The following is an 18,162-nucleotide window of genomic DNA, read 5'->3' as shown; positions in this document are numbered from 1 at the left end:
AATGAAGGCCGTTAACAACCCTAGACCCGGGGGAAAAATTATAAAATAATTTTTGGGACTCCAGAGAAGGGTCATTGAGGTTCTTATGGCATTAGAATGCCAAGAAAATGCTTAGAAAAATTTTTCTATCAGTACACACAATTTTGGCTCGTTAAGCCAAACGGAGGGCATTTTGGTCATTTCGTCTTCAGAGATGATTTTTGGCCAACTTGTCTAGTTAAATAAATAATTTATATAACATAAAATATGAATAAATGTTGTTAAAAATTTAATTGAAATTAAATAGACAAGAAAAGGAAAGAAAATGAAAGAAAATAGAATTATGACATCATAATGATGTCATTAAAATTCTCCCAACCAATCCAATGTTGACACATGGTATAAGTGTAACACCCTACCCCTCTGTAAGGCATAACATGATCCCGTAGTATACCTAATGAATTACCAACTTCGTCTACAGATAACCCATTAAATATACTACAAGGGATTTTAAAACTTTTCTTACTTCTTTTTATAGTGGTGAGCACTATTTACAGGTGTTAAAAATTTTTTGAACTGAAGTGAAACAGCTAACACATTTGAATTATTAGTAATTTCTGTAAAACTTTTGGCGGAGTGCCCTGTGTATTTTGAATAAAATAGTTCTTCAGAAAACCTATAAAAAGCACTTCAAATATATTTCTCAATCTCAACTCCAACAGTTAAACAACACAATATATTTCTCAACTCAAATCCACAATAATTTTTCAAAGCCTGAGATAAAGAAATACAGTACAAATTTTACAAGCCAAAATAACTCATAATTTATTTTATAACTTCAATGTACATTTTAATTTACAACTGCTGAAAACCAAGAACATTATATACATACAGTGAACATACATTACAGTACAAAATGCAAAAATGTGGTATACTCAATATACTCGATGATCTCTCGCTGAATGCACTAGCAGCCTAATCTGCTGCCTGTCCGTCTGTCTATCTGCGACAGCAATGAAAATCTATCGCTGAGACATTGTCTCAATGGTGCACAACATTAACCAAATACAACTTTAAATCATAAATCATAAGTTAAATAAATAGTGGATACTTAAAACCATAGTTAAATTCAAGACAGTAAATGTCAACAAGAATTTAAACTCTATTTCTCAATATCATAATAAATTTCAATAAATCAAATCATGGTTAAATTCAAAAGACAGTGAATGTCAATAAGAATTTAAACTCCATTTTACAATCTCATAATACATATCAATAAATCACACGCAGCTTAATCATATTCCAAAGTTCAATTCGTCCCAAAAGCCGATGGCTAATGAGGTATTCAATTCGTCCCAAAAGCTGATGGCTAATGAGGAATAACATAGCTAGCTAGCAATAATATGAGTACTCATTCTATTTGTCCTTAATAGGCACACACCTCAACACTTCAGCCATAGAGGGAATTCAATTCGTCCCACTAGACAAGCTAGCGAGGAATACAATCAATATACATGATAGCTGTGGTTTCAAACCATTTCCAATGCTTTTCAATCAATAAGTATCCATCAATATCATTCAAACAATTTTTCACAGTTTCAAACCATTTACAATGTTTAAAAAGCAATAAGTATCCATTCAAACACATTTCCACAATTTAAAACAATAATGTACAAATAGTCATAATTCATTTCAATTGAAAAATTCAAAAGAAATAGCTATTGTGCACAAAGCTCTGATAATTGTCTCCTGGCCTTGACTCAGTGTTTGCTACCCTTTCCTTGTAACACCCCTCACCCGTCTACAGTATAGCCGAGCGAGGCATGCTACACGGCGTGCCGGAACACCTAGTCTGTGATTATCTCATTTCTTGAACTCAATTTGATTTTAAGAAGTCATTTATGAAATATTCATATCATGTTGATACTATTGTCATACTTTGTTAAAATCAGTGTTTCAAGACTGGTAATAAAAATTTGGCAAGGTGCCGTTTATATTTAGGACTAACTGTCCTTCCAAACCTGTTGAAAACAGTTTAATATTATGATATCAAAATCTCAAATATTTCACAGTCCCTATTTCTCAGTAAAGTCAATAGACTTTTACAGTCATTAAACAGTTCCATAATACAGTCCATAATAATTTAAATATATACAGAAAATCTCCATATTATTTAATATGTACAAAATATTACAAACTTTAAAGCTTTCATAATATTACAAAATACAAGGCCAAATTTCAAATATACAACAAAAGTACAAAATACAAGATATCCTAAGTCCTACCATGTATGCAATGCAGTGCAGATGACTCTGGACTCCTGTGCAGATCTGATGTCTCACCCGGTAGTAGGTCTGCTGGGCTCCCCAGCTGTGTCTCCAATACCTACGCGTTACAAAAGCAACGCGCTAAGCAATTTTGCTTAGTGGTGCCAAATGTAAAGAAATATACACTAAAATAAGGTAAATAAAGTGTTTACAAATTTTTGGTGGTGCTGTATGTCAGTAGATTAGATTTAGGTATTTGAATTTAATAGTACTTGAATTACTGCCCGTGTAGCCTATATCGACGGCATGGATAAGCAGATATCGCCTTTGGGTACCTAGTACCTCGGGCCGTCACACCATCGGTCACAAAGTGTCTCCCGGTGTGCAAATAGCGTGGCTAAAAGCCATATAGTCAATGGCGATAAGCCAAAAATAAATACACAATATGTATAGCCGTAGGCTATTAAAGTCCTGATCTTGGCATAATAGGCCGTAAAAACACGATATGGCATAAAGCCATTTCTGAGCATTTGTCAGAATCCTATTGGCATGCCAACCTATCCATACTAGTCAACTAGGCAAACTAGGGCACATTATAAATTAATTGTTTACTTCTTCAATCTTCGGAGTTTACTAACTATTATATAATTCACAAGTCAATGCATGTGTTGACCTTTTTAGGTAATATGGATAAGTTGTTTATAGCATCAATATGTCACAATTTAAATCTCAATATGCTGCCAATATAGTGCAATATACCATTTTTACAAGTTGGCATTCATTGCCAAAATGCTTCAAGCATCATTGTATACAAAATGTCACATTCTCTATTTTTGTGTGCTAGATTGGTCTAGGTTAAAGTCCTATTTACCTTGGTTTTTAGCTTCGGGTCAAAGAAGAAAAATTGTAGCTCTATGTCTTATTGCACGCGGGGAAAAATTTCAGGTCATTCCGAGTTGTGTAGACCAAGATATGGTCAATTTGCTAAAGCTGGACAGATTGCACTTTTGGTGCACAATTTGGTCAATTTTTAGGTCACTTTTGGTTCGGCAGTTTTTGTGCCCGAATTTGTGCAAGCCATTTGACTTGGTTCTGGTCATTTATGGGATTTTGTGTCTTCGTAAGATTTGTAGATATAGGTCTTAACTATTCATGGTCAAAATTTCAGGTCAATTGGACCTGTTTTGAATGAGTTATGGCCTAAACACTAACTGCTGCCCAAATGGTCAGTTTTTAGGCCTCAAATGCACTAATCCAGATTTGGTCACTTTTTTAGGTCTGTTTCTAGGCAGAATTTTGGCAACCTTTCTGCATTAAAGTTGGCCTATTTGGTGTCTAGTTTCACCCCATATTGGCCTCATACCAATTGGGTTCATATTTTGGCACTTATGGCCTCATTTAGGTGCTGCCTTCAATACACAACCTGCACAAAGCTCATACACTTCCAATTTAATGTTCCTCCTCCTCCTCATTACTACAATATTCAATCAACAACACTTCTATACATATATTGTACACAATTCCAGCAAAAATTCTGGGCAAAATACTCAAGTCCACAAGGCACACAATACACCATTAAACTTCAATATTTACATCCACCCAAATTCAACATACTTCAATGTTAATATTATACATATACTTCAACATATTCATACTTCAATATCATTTACACTTGCTGCCCACAAATTGACATTAACATATATCATTAATAACCATATATTCACACACAAATTCATGCTATTAGGGGCTGTCAAACATGGCAGTTTGCTCAAGGCTTCAAGGTTCCATTTCACACCTTAAATCTAAACACTACATGTACATATTTATGCACAAACTTACTCTAACTTTCATTTGAATCAATCAACCTTCATTTTCATTCATTAGAAGTAAAAATAACTCAAGCTCAAGAAGGGTTCATGGCTGCCAAAAATGGACAAATTCATTTCTCACTATTTCTTTCATTTCTCTTCACCAAAACACTCACCTCAACCTAAACACAAGCTTTACCAAAGCAAGGGAGGGATTTTGGACACTTACAACTTTTGATGCTTATCAAAACTTCACCAAATCTGGTTTTTCTTGTTGCCAATATCTTCCCCAAGGTAAGTAGGCAAGCTTTAATGAAGGAAAGAAGTGGAAAGGATGGCTTGATCATGCACCCATGGAGATTGCATGTGGGGTGGCCATGGTGATTTCCATGGTGGAATTCATTACGGCAAAGTAAAATGGGCTGATGAAGAAGATGATGGTGAGTGCTATCTGCTGTCCCAAGGCTGTGATAAGGGTCCCAATATCCAAGTTAGTGGAGCACTAACTTGGATTTTAATGTTAATTATTCAAAGTTTCATAAATTGGATTTTATCCCCCATTTCTTTCACTTTTCTTATAATGTATCACAATTTAATTTTTTCCATAACATTTTCTAAGTGTAATATCATTTATTTTTAATGGAGATTGAGGTCAAAAGGCAACACTATGTGTCAAATGACCAAAATACCCCACTTCGGTTTATATTCCTGATTTTTCGGTAACACCAATTTTTGTCTGTTTCTTGATTTTTCATTTTTCTTTGTACTAATTTATTAATTTTTTTTTGATATTTCTAGTGTCAATTACATTTCAATAAATCTTTATTTATGTCTCAAAATTATATTCAGAGGGTTCCCCGTGGTCCTGGGGTCGGCAATGGCCTTCCCGGTGCGGTCACCCATCGCTGTGGTGCCGGTTCGTTTAACTTAGCATCATTTTCTCTCTTTCATTTTTGTTTGATTTTTCTTGTATTTTCTTTTTATTTATTTCATCATTATATGTCTGTTCACTATCACCGAAGTGTAGTTCTAGACATACTGACTTGCCTGGACTGTTATTTGACTACTGGAGCAATTGAACGTACAGAACACGTGCAATGGGGATGTTACAACTCTTCCCCTCTAAATAAAAATTTCGTCCTTAAAATTTACCTGATGTGAAGAGCTGAGGGAACTGTTGTCTCATTGTCTCCTCGCTCTCCCATGTTGCCTCTTCCGTGTTGTGGTGTCTCCATTGGATTTTCATTAGTGGAATTGTCTTATTTCTGAGCTCTTTTACCTCTCGTGCCAAGATTTTAATTGGTTCTTCTTCATATGTCAGGTCAGGTTGTACCATAATTTCTTCTGCTGAGATGATATGTGAAGGATATGATCTGTATCTTCTGAGCATCGAGACATGGAACACATTATGTATCTTGTCCAGCTCAGGTGGTAAGGCTAATCGGTAGGCTACTGGTCCCACACGTTCAATAACTTCATATGGGCCAATAAACCTAGGGCTTAATTTTCCCTTTTTCCCGAATCTCAACACTTTCTTCCACGGTGATACTTTGAGAAATACCTTCTCGCCAACTTCATACTCAATGTCTTTTCTCCTCAAGTCAGCATAAGATTACTGTCGGTCTGAGGCAACTTTCAAATTGGCCTTTATCAGTTTCTCCTTTTCCTCTGTCTGTTTTATCAGGTCTGGCCCCACTAGCTTATCTTCACCCAATTCAGTCCAACATACAGGTGTTTTGCATTTTCTCCCATACAGTGCTTCATAGGGTGCCATTTGTATGCTAACTTGATAGCTATTATTATATGCAAATTCTGGCAGTGGAAGGTATCTCTCCCAACTTCCCTCAAACTCAATAACACAACTTCTCAGCATATCCTCGAGGACCTGGATTATTCTTTCTGACTGTCCATCCGTCTGAGGATGAAAAGCCGTACTAAAATGGAGTTGTGTGCCCAAGGATTCTTGTAATTTCTTCCAAAATCTAGATGTAAACCTCGGGTCTCTATCAGATATAATGGAAAGTGGAATTCCATGTAGTCTAACTATCTCACTGATGTACAATTCTGCTAGCTTTTCCAGTGAGTAGTTAGTTCTAACTGGCAAAAAATGTGCTGATTTGGTTAACCTATCCACAATCACCCATACTGCATCATGCTTTTTCTGAGTGAGAGGTAGACCACTGACAAAGTCCATAGTGACTCGATCCCACTTCCATTCAGGTATGTTTATGGGTTGTAACAAACCTGATGGAACTTGATGTTCTGCTTTGACTTGCTAACATGTCAAGCATCTAGTTACATAGTCAACTATGTCCTTCTTCATACCTGGCCACTAGTATCGGAGTTTCAGGTCATGGTACATTTTTGTGCTTCCTAGGTGCATAGCATACACACTGTTATGTGCTTCTTTCAGAATACTGGTTTTCAACTCTTTATCATCTGGAACACACACTCTTTCTTTATAGTACAGGCACCCTGTAACACGCTCCCGATAACCACTCCGTACATCCTACTGTTCCGGTGACCGGTGTCGATCCGGACAGCTAGAACGTCCGGAAAAATATTTAAACTAAAGTCAGGAACCCTAATTAACTCAAATATTAATAAGAAAAATTTAGTAAAAATTTTAGAAATAAAATACAACTGAGTCAAGCAGTAGGTGCCCAAGCGATGGGTCACTGGAGGGAAGTTGCGGTTCGCAACGAGGAGCCCTAGACACAGGAAAAAATTATAAAATAATTTTTGGGACTCCAGAGAAGGGTAATTGAGGTTCCCATGGCATTAGAATGCCAAGAAAATACCTAGAAAAATTTTTCAATCGGTACAGACGATTTTGACCCGTTAAGCCAAACGGAGGGCATTTTGGTCATTTCGCCTTCCGAGGTGATTTTTGGCCGACTTGTCCAGTTGAGTAAATAATTAATATGACATAAAATATGAAGAAATATTGCTAGAAATTAAATTGAACTTGAGTAGTGGAGGAAAGAAAAGAAATTGAGGAAAAAAGGCTATTTATGACATCATGGGATGTCATTTATAATTTTCAACCAATCACCATTAATCTACCATTTGACTAAACAAATAAAAGACATAAATAAAGACTAAAGAAGACCAAAATTCCAGCAGCCACCACTCCCACAAAAGCTACCCGTAGCTCTCAAAACTCCATAGCCAAACCTCCATTTTCTTCATTTTCAAGCTCTCAAACCTCTCAAACCTCACCCCAAAACCCTAAGTCATCTTCACTAAAATTAATCTACACACCTTAAACAATCTTTTGGCAGCCAAGAAGAAGAAAGAAAGTGAAGCTTTCTCAAGCTTGGATTGGCATACAACAAGGTTAGTGCATATATGTAGTTAAAATTCCTTAATCCCATGATTTAGGCTTGAAATGGTTGAGAAATTGTAATTTAAATGAGCAAAAACTCATTTGTATGAAACATGAGTTTCGGCTGCCCTAGCTATGGGATAGGAGGGAATGTTTTGATGAGCTTGAAGTGAGCTAGAATCATGTTAGAAGTTTATAAACACAAGCATAATGAATTAAAAGCTAACTAAAGTAAATTGTATAAAACATGGAATTGAATTAGGGTTTAGGAAAGGTGAAAATTGATTTGGCTTATGAAATTGTTAGAGGACATATTAACGGTCAATTAGTGACCATTTTAGATGTGTTGACCATAAATGGGACTGAAAAACACAATGGCAAAGTGAGGTGAAATCTGCCCTATGGACAGCAGCATAGGGACTGAAATTTCAGTCCCTTTGCACTGCCATAACTTGGGCTGTGCTTGTCCAATTGATGTTTGGCCAATTGGACATGAAACTAGGCTTATAATGGCACATTTTTGCTGAAGAAACCATGCCCGAAAGACCAAAGCAAAAGGGTCAAAACTCAGCCACAATCCGGAACCCTGAAACTGCCTCTGCAGAATTTGACCAAATGAACAGTAACTGTTCATTTGGCCATAAGTCACTGTAGATTTGGTCAATTGGTCTGAAATTTTTACAGCAACAATTTAAGACATAGACAAACAACTTTCATGAAGGAACCTACCCCAAATTATGGCCAGAACCCATTCAACCAAGTGACTCAAGTCACTGTTCATGCACTGTAGATATGGTAAAATTCTGCAGACTGCATATCCGGACAGCCTGGGTTTTTGAGCCATATCTGGAGTTACAAAACTCCAAATGGAGTGATTCAAAAAAGGAAATTCAACTAGACAAAATAAGGAACAACTTTCATGTTTTACATTTCTTCAAATTCCAACAGTAACAGTGTCCAATGGAACAGTGAACTTGACTTCCCAAAACTGAAAATTCTGCTGGTTTTGAGTTTCACTTTGGAATGGTTTTAACACTTAATGCCAACAAGTTTTAAACACCAAATGTGGTATGTTGGGAGTGCCAAAGTCAATGTACACATTTTTATTCTAAAAGTCAACATTTTTGTTGACCAATGAGGTGAATAGTAACACCAAAACATGAAATTTACAAATTGAAGAATTTAAAAGTTTCAAATGCCCTAGTATACCTAACAAGATTGGTTTGGATAGTTTGGCATGCCAATAGGGTTCGATTAGCAAGATCGCACATGGCAACAATGCCATTCTGATTTCATGGCTTTTAGCCATTCGACTTTGCATTGAGACTTGGCCTTGTGCACGATATTATTCTGACTTGTTAGCTGTTGCACACCGGGAGATGCATATGTGACCGATGGTGTGACGGTCCGAGGTACTAGGTACCCAGTGCCAGTTTACCCGTTATCCAGTCCAGTCGTCTAGTGTAGGTTACTTGGGGCAACCAAATGAATAAAAGTGAACAAAGTTAATGAATTAATGAATATACCAAAATCAAACAAAGAAAGCATACACTTTGCATACACATTTATTTTCTTGCCAATTTCTTCTATTATATTATTGCACCACTAAGCATTATTGCTTAGCGCGTTGCTTTTGCCACGCGTAGGTACTGGAGATTCCGACCGTGAGCCCAGTAGACCACAGACTGGGTGAGTCCATCTGACAGTTCTGCTCAGTGTCCGTGTCACCTCACTACCTGCAGTGCATCGGTAGGGCACTAGGTGTCATTTTGTCATTTTGATATTTTGTAACAGATTTGTATTTTCTCATATGTACTTGAACTCATGTAATATATTTTGATGTTTATGTAAATAATTAAAGTTATGACTATGAATGCAAGATTTGAGCATGTATTTATTGCTTGTATATGAGAAATGGATGTTGAGAAATGAGAAGGTTGTTGAAACCTAAAACTGAAAAATTGTTCAAATCTTGATATTGAGTTTTGTGACGATATTGAAGTTGAGAATGAATGAATTTGTTTATTGGAAGTGTTTTTGACAGGTTCCGAAGAACGGTTTTCTCCATTTTTAGCCGGTACTCCGTCGGATTTTCTTTAAAATTTTCGGAACCTTAAATGAATAATACTTTTGATAAATGGCTTAAACAAATTGTATTTCATAAATTATATGCAAAAGTATGATATAAATTAATTGAGGAATATTAGAGTGTGCCGGTACACCGTGTGGCATTACTTACTCGGGTATACTGTACACGGGTAAGGGGTGTCACACACCCATTTTCTTTCACTTCATATTCAGTTTCCTTCCCCTCAGTGATTTTGCCCATAACAGCCATTAATTTCTCATCTGTCTTTTTGCCCATCCTGTATTTGTTGTAACATATTCGGCTTCACTAGCAACTCAGCCAAAATAACTCCATCATGAGTTAAGGATAGTTGGGAATTCAGAGATCTTAATGCTACAATAGATTTTCTGCTTAAAGCATCAGCGACTACATTTGCCTTCCCAGGGTGGTAGTCAATCACACAATCATAATCTTTCAGGAATTCAATCCATCGCCTCTGTCTCAAATTAAGTTCCTTCTGGGTTGGCAGATACTTCAGACTCTTATGGTCTGTGTATATGTAGCATTTTTCTCCATACAGGTAATGCCTCCATATCTTCAATGTGAAGATAATTGCTGCTAATTCTAAATCATGAGTAGGGTAATTCTTTTCATGTGGCCTTAATTGCCTGGAAGCATATGCGACCACTTTCCCTTCTAGCATCAGTACGCACCCTAACCCATTATGTGAGGCATCACTGTAGACTACAAAGTCTTTTCCAGACATTGGCTGTGTTGCCTCTATCAACATAGCCTTCAGCCTCTCAAAACTGGCTTGACACTTGTCATTCCAGTCAAATTTCATATTCTTGTGCAGTAATTTGGTCATTGGAGCAGCTATCAGGGAAAATCCCTTTACAAATCTTCTATAATATCCAGCTAACCCCAAGAAACTTCTGATCTCAGTTGTATTTCTGGGAGGCTTCCATTCCATCACTGCTTCAATCTTCTTGGGATCCACTCTAATCCCTTCAACTGATACTACATGTCCAAGGAATGCAATCTCATTCAACCAGAACTCACACTTGGACAATTTAGCATACAATTTCTTCTCTTTTAGAGTCTGCAGAACAATTCTCAAATGCTCATCATGTTCTGCTTTATCCTTGGAATACACCAGGATGTCATCAATGAAGACCACTACGAACCGATCTAAGTATGGATGGAAGATATGGTTCATAAGGTCCATGAATGCTGCTGGAGCATTTGTTAACCCAAATGGCATTACCAGGAATTCATAATGCCCATACCGGGTTCTAAATGCAGTCTTAGGCACATCTGCATCCTTAACCCTTAGTTGATGATACCCTGATCTGAGATCAATCTTAGAAAACACACCGGCTCCCTTCAACTGATCAAACAGATCATCAATTCTAAGCAACGGATACTTGTTCTTCACTGTTACTCTGTTTAACTACTGGTAGTCAACACATAACCTCAGTGTCCCATCTTTCTTCTTTACAAACAGTACCGGAGCTCCCCACGGTGACACACTGGGGCGTATGAACCCCTTGTCTAGTAATTCTTATAGCTGGATTTTTAACTCTTTCAATTCAGCAGGTGCCATCCTATATGGAGCAATTGAAATTGAGTATGCGGCATAATCTCAATAGCAAATTCAACTTCCCTTTCTGGTGGCAAACTAGGCAATTCCTCTGGAAACACCTCAGAGAAATCCCTTACTGTGGGTATGTCAGATAAGTTAAGTTTACCCTGCCTAGTGTCAACCACGTGTGCCAGATAGGCTTCACACCCTTTTCTCAACCATCTCCTTGCAACTGTAGCTGAGATGACATTGGACAAGAAATCTGTCCTTTCACCCACAACTATTATTTCTTCGTTCTTAGCAGTTTTCAGAGAGATTCTCTTCAATTTACAATCTACTATTGCCTGATGATGGGATAACCAGTCCATTCCAAAATCACATCAAACTCATGGAAAGGCAGTTCAATTAAGTCTGCTAAGAACTCTTTCCCTTGAATCTTCAATGGACAGCCCTTATACACCTTGTTTACTACCACACTGTGGCCTAGTGGATTTGTGACCAGGATGTCTTGGTCACTTTCCTCCACTGGTATTCCCTTTTCTACGGGCAGCTTGATACAAAAATATGAATGAGTAGATCCAGGATCTACTAATGCATGCACAGAAGTATTATAAAGAAGGAACGTACCCTTGATAACATCTAGAGCATCCTGTTCCTCCTGTGCCCTTATAGCATAGGCTTTGGCTGGTTTTCTGCCTTCTGCTCTCTCCACAGACTCTGACATAGGTTTCTATGAAGTATTGGCTGCCTCAGCCTTACCCGGCCTTCTACCCCTTAGAGCTGGAGGGGCAGGCCTATCAGTTGATACCAGAGTGGATGTAGCAGTTCTGCATGGACAATCTCAGACTAGGTGGTCTGTAGATCCACACAGTAAACAAGCACCTATCATCCTCCAACACCACCCTTATGCCATTTTTGGCAATGTGGGCAAGCAATAGATACCGTTGGGGCTGGTCCCCTGTACCCTGTCCCTGGAGAGCTAGCCACTGAAGGGGTGGACTGGCCTCTCCTTGGTACAAACTGAGATTTTGGCCTCTGTGACTGACCCTGACTTGGTGCTCTGCTAAAACTCTGAGTAGGCGAACCTCTGAATTTCTTACTAGGGGCAGAAGATGTACCGGTCTGACCCTGACCTCTTTTCTACTGTCTGTCCCTTATGTTATGCTCATTCATTCTAACTTTTTCAACCTTCAGTGCAGCTTCCACTAACTTGGAAAACTCTGTAATCCCCAAGGCTGTAATCATTACTTTAATGTTATCATTGAGTCCTTCCTCAAATCTCTTGCATCTCTCTGCCTCATTAGGGACTATTTCCCGCCCATAGCGGCTCGATCGACAAATTCTCTTTCATATTCAGCCACATTTGTCTGCAGCGTAGGGTAATAAACTCCCTTCTCTTCTCTTCCAAGTATACACTGCCCACATACTTCTTTCTGAACTCAGTGAGAAAGAAATCCCAAGTTATCTGTTCTGGTGGCACCTCACTAGTTACTGTATCCCACCATTGGTATGCATCATCCTGTAGTAGTGATACAGCAGCTTCCAAATTCTGCTCTGGAGTACAATGAAGTTGTTTCAATACTCTTCCAGTTCTGTCCAACCAGTTTTCAGCTGTGACAGAATCATCTTCTCTTTTGCCCAGAAAGTCCACTGCTCCAAACTTCCTGAGTCTCTCCATATGAGATTTTTGATGTGGAGGTGGTGGTGGTGGCATAACTCCTGCCATCTGTCTAAAGAACTCAGCCATTTGCTAAAATGTGGCTGATGCATTTGGTACTGAGGGAACAGGTTCCCTCCTGTCTCCTGGTTCAGTCATAGATGGAGCATGACTTTCCACTTCCTCATCAACCACTCTCTGCGATGTGGAGTCCATATTCTGATAAAAATAACAAAACAAATCAAAAGATCTGCATTAGAGTCATCTTAACACTTACAATGCAATGCATGATGTGCAATCTATCTAGGTCCAGAAACGCCTAAACCGTGCTCTGATACCACTAAATGTAACACCCCTCACCCGTCTACAGTATAGCCGAGCGAGGCATGCTACACGGCGTGCCGGAACACCTAGTCTGTGATTATCTCATTTCTTGAACTCAATTTGATTTTAAGAAGTCATTTATGAAATATTCATATCATGTTGATATTATTGTCATACTTTGTTAAAATCAGTGCTTCAAGACTGGTAATAAAAATTTGGCAAGGTGCCGTTTATATTTAGGACTAATTGTCCTTCCAAACCTGTTGAAAACAGTTTAATATTATGATATCAAAATCTCAAATATTTCACAGTCCCTATTTCTCAGTAAAGTCAATAGACTTTTCTGATCATTATGATTCCATAATACAGTCCATAATAATTTAAATATATACAGAAAATCTCCATATTATTTAATATGTATAAAATATTACAAACTTTAAAGCTTTCATAATATTACAAAATACAAGGCCAAATTTCAAATATACAACAAAAGTACAAAATACAAGATATCCTAAGTCCTACCATGTATGCAATGCAGTGCAGATGACTCTGGACTCCTGTGCAGATCTGATGTCTCACCCGGTAGTAGGTCTGCTGGGCTCCCCAGCTGTGTCTCCAATACCTACGCGTTACAAAAGCAACGCGCTAAGCAATTTTGCTTAGTGGTGCCAAATGTAAAGAAATATACACTAAAATAAGGTAAATAAAGTGCTTACAAATTTTTGGTGGTGCTGTATGTCAGTAGATTGGATTTAGGTATTTGAATTTAATAGTACTTGAATTACTACCCGTGTAGCCTATATACTGACCAGACTGGATAAATTGATATACTGGCACTGGGTACCTAGTACCTTGGGCCGTCACACCATCGGTCACAAAGTGTCTCCTAGTGTGCAAATAGCGTGGCTAAAAAGCCATATAGTCAATCTGGCGATAAGCCAAAAATAAATACACAATATGTATAGCCGTAGGCTATTAAAGTCACAGAGCGGCATAATAGGCCGTAAAAACACAGTATGGCATAAAGCCATTTACAGAACAGCTGTCAGAATCCTATTGGCATGCCAACCTATCCATACTAGTCAACTAGGCAAACTAGGGCACATTATAAATTAATTATTTACTTCTTCAATCTTTGGAGTTTACTAACTATTATATAATTCACAAGTCAATGCATGTGTTGACCTTTTTAGGTAATATGGATAAGTTGTTTCTAGCATCAATATGTCACAATTTAAATCTCAATATGCTGCCAATATAGTGCAATATACCATTTTTACAAGTTGGCATTCATTGCCAAAATGCTTCAAGCATCATTGTATGCAAAATGTCACATTCTCTATTTTTGTGTGCTAGATTGGTCTAGGTTAAAGTCCTATTTACCTTGGTTTTTAGCTTTGGGTCAAAGAAGCAAAATTGTAGCTCTATGTCTTATTGCACGCGGGACAAAATTTCAGGTCATTCTGAGTTGTGTAGACCAAGATATGGTCAATTTGCTAAAGCTGGACAGATTGCACTTTTGGTGCACAATTTGGTCAATTTTTAGGTCACTTTTGGTTCGGCAGTTTTTGTGCCCGAACTTGTACAAGCCATTTGACTTGGTTCTGGTCATTTATGGGATTTGGTGTCTTCATAAGACTTGTAGATATAGGTCTTAACTATTCATGGTCAAAATTTCAGGTCAATTGGACCTGTTTTGAGTGAGTTATGGCCTAAACGCTAACTGCTGCCCAAATGGTCAGTTTTCAGGCCTCAAATGCACTAATCCGGATTTGGTCACTTTTTAAGGTCAGTTTCTAGGCAGAATTTTGGCAATCTTTCTGCATGAAAGTTGGCCTATTTGGTGTCTAGTTTCACCCCATATTGGCCTCATACCAATTGGGTTCATAGTTTGGCACTTATGGCCTCATTTAGGTGCTGCCTTCAATACACAACCTGCACAAAGCTCATACACTTCCAATTTAATGTTCCTCCTCCTCCTCATTACTACAATATTCAATCAACAACACTTCTATACATATATTGTACACAATTCCAGAAAAAATTATGGGCAGAATACTCAAGTCCACAAGGCACACAATACACCATTAAACTTCAATATTTACATCCACCCAAATTCAACATACTTCAATGTTAATATTACACATATACTTCAACATATTCATACTTCAATATCATTTACACGTGCTGCGCACAAATTGACATTAACATATATCATTAATAACCATATATTCACACACAAATTCATGCTATTAGGGGCTGCCAAACATGGCAGTTTGCTCAAGGCTTCAAGGTTCCATTTCACACCTTAAATCTAAACACTACATGTACATATTTATGCACAAACTTACTCTAACTTTCATTTGAATCAATCAACCTTCATTTTCATTCATTAGAAGTAAAAATAACTCAAGTTCAACAAGGGTTCATGGCTGCCAAAAATGGACAAATTCATTTCTCACTATTTCTTTCTTTTCTCTTCACCAAAACACTCACCTCAACCTAAACACAAGCTTTACCAAAGCAAGGGAGGGATTTTGGACACTTACAACTTTTGATGCTTATCAAAACTTCACCAAATCTGGTTTTTCTTGTTGCCAATATCTTCCCCAAGGTAAGTAGGCAAGCTTTAATGAAGGAAAGAAGTGGAAAGGATGGCTTGATCATGCACCCATGGAGATTGCATGCGGGGTGGCCATGGTGATTTCCATGGTGGAATTCATTACGGCAAAGTAAAATGGGCTGATGAAGAAGATGATGGTGAGTGCTATCTGCTGTCCCAAGGCTGTGATAAGGGTCCCAATATCCAAGTTAGTGGAGCACTAACTTGGATTTTAATGTTAATTATTCAAAGTTTCATAAATTGGATTTTATCCCCCATTTCTTTCACTATTCTTATAATGTATCACAATTTAATTTTTTCATGACATTTTCTAAGTGTAATATCATTTATTTTTAATGGAGATTGAGGTCAAAAGGCAACACTATGTGTCAAATGACCAAAATATCCCACTTCGGTTTATATTCCTGATTTTTCGGTAACACCAATTTTTGTCTGTTTCTCGATTTTTCATTTTTCTTTGTACTAATTTATTAATATTTCTTTGATATTTCTAGTGTCAATTACATTTCAATAAATCTTTATTTATGTCTCAAAATTATATTCAGAGGGTTCCACGTGGTCTTGGGGTCGGCAATGGCCTTCCCGGTGCGGTCACCCATCGCTGTGGTGCCGGCTCGTTTAACTTAGCATCATTTTCTCTCTTTTATTTTTGTTTGATTTTTTTGTATTTTCTTTTTATTTATTTCATCATTATATGTTTGTTCACTATCACCGAAGTGTAGTTCCAGACATACTGACTTGCGTGGACTGTTATTTGACTACTGGAGCAATTGAACGTACAGAACACGTGCAATGGGGATGTTACATTCCATGAGTCTTTGCTAACTGAGAAACACAATTTGAAGTGTTTTAGTACTCATTTAAACTGTCTCTAACGATAATGCTTGATAATTAATTCACTGAATTCTATTATTTGCTTAGTCAACCTAATATGTTGACCCTCGACACATTCTAGGTAAATTAGGTTTTAATGCTGCTAATATGTTACATTCAATAGTCTTTTAGGGTTGGAACATGTTACCAAATTCATTTCCATGTATATTGCGTTTTATTGCAACCTGCTGGATTCCGGGATACTAGTTTGACCTAGCCGGACAACCTAGTTCCCTCGGTTTTCGGGTTTCGGTCAAAACTACAAACTTGTAGATCTATGTCTTATTGCACGCGGGGCAAAATTTCAGGTCATTCTGAGTTATGTAGACCAAGTTATGGTCATTTTACTATTGCTGGTCAAAATGCATCAAATTGGTCACTTAGGTCATTTTAGGTCAATTTTGGTTCGGCCAGTTTTTGGACCCGAAATTGTGCAAGCTTTTTGACTTGCTTATAGTCATTTCTGGGCTTTGGTGTCTTCATAAGACTTGTAGATATAGGTCTTAACTATTCATGGTTAAAATTTTAGGTCAATTGGACCTGTTTTGAGTGAGTTATGGCCAAAACACTAACTGCTGCCCAAATGGTCAATTTTCAGGCCTTAATTGCACTAATCCGGATTTGGTCACTTTTCAAGTTACCTTACAAGCAGAATTTCGGCAAGCTTCGTCAATGAAAGTTGGCACATTTTGTGCCTAGTTTCACCTCCAATTGGTCTCATACCAATTGGAGCCACACACTTAAAGTTCTAAGCCCAAAACCTAACTGCCCTATTGCATTTCCTTTATTACTCATCAAAGATCACTTTTAGCATTTACCAATTTACACATTCTTACCCAATCTGGTTTGTACCATAACCTAAACATATTTTACAACATATTGTTGATCATTTTGGCAGCTTATAATCACACTCAACATACACCATATAGTGCAGAATTTGTCAAACTCACTTACAACAATTTAATCACCTAATCATGCTCATTTACATGTCCAATCTCACACCACCATACATATACCCAAGCTGCCATAACAACTACTACAATTCAACATTAATATTCCATAAACCAAACATGAAATAACATCCTTATGGTTCACCAAACCAAGCTGCCGATTCATGCATTTACATTCCATTAATTTCCAAGCTTCCAATTTCAAATACACATTCACATATACTAAGTATACATCACCCAAATAAATTCCTACACACATAAACATTTAATCAACCCTTTAATCTACCATTTACAAGCAAGAATAAGCTATCCTCAAAGAGTTTCCATGGCTGCCAAAAGTACACATCCCCATTTAAACATCAAACCTCAAAAATCTCTCCATAAATCAAGTACCCATAACATCCTTACAAACTTTAATAAAACAATAATAAAAAACACAAACTTACCACTTTGGAAATTCTTCAAAACCTCACAAAAACTCCCTTGAATTTATTATCTACTTCTTCCTTGTGAGGTGGGGATCAAAATTAGTGAAGTGACTTTGGTGTTTGGAGGTGGAAATGGAGGAGATTAGGAAGCTTCAAGCAATTCGGCAATGGTGGATTTGGAGCTCTTCATTTCGGCATGGAAGAATGAATGAAGAAGATGAAATGCTTAGTGGGTTTACACCTGCCCACATAGTGATTGTTTAATCCCATAG

General features: G+C 37.5%; 1 long non-coding RNA gene across 1 annotated transcript; it reads right to left on the bottom strand.

Annotated features, from left to right (window-relative positions):
* Positions 1–2,103: 2,103 nt before the first annotated feature.
* Positions 2,104–4,595, bottom strand: LOC131178728 (uncharacterized). The gene is made up of 2 exons (XR_009147700.1): positions 4,284–4,595; positions 2,104–2,364 (listed from the first exon to the last, which is right to left on the bottom strand). It is a non-coding gene; the product is annotated as an uncharacterized LOC131178728 (long non-coding RNA).
* Between the last annotated feature and the right edge of the window lie 13,567 nt (positions 4,596–18,162).

The sequence above is a fragment of the Hevea brasiliensis genome, chromosome 1 (assembly GCF_030052815.1).
Source record: "Hevea brasiliensis isolate MT/VB/25A 57/8 chromosome 1, ASM3005281v1, whole genome shotgun sequence".
NCBI classification, from domain to species: Eukaryota; Viridiplantae; Streptophyta; class Magnoliopsida; order Malpighiales; family Euphorbiaceae; genus Hevea; species Hevea brasiliensis.
Note: the sequence above shows the minus strand (reverse complement) of the source record. Positions and strands in the feature narration are given on the sequence as shown.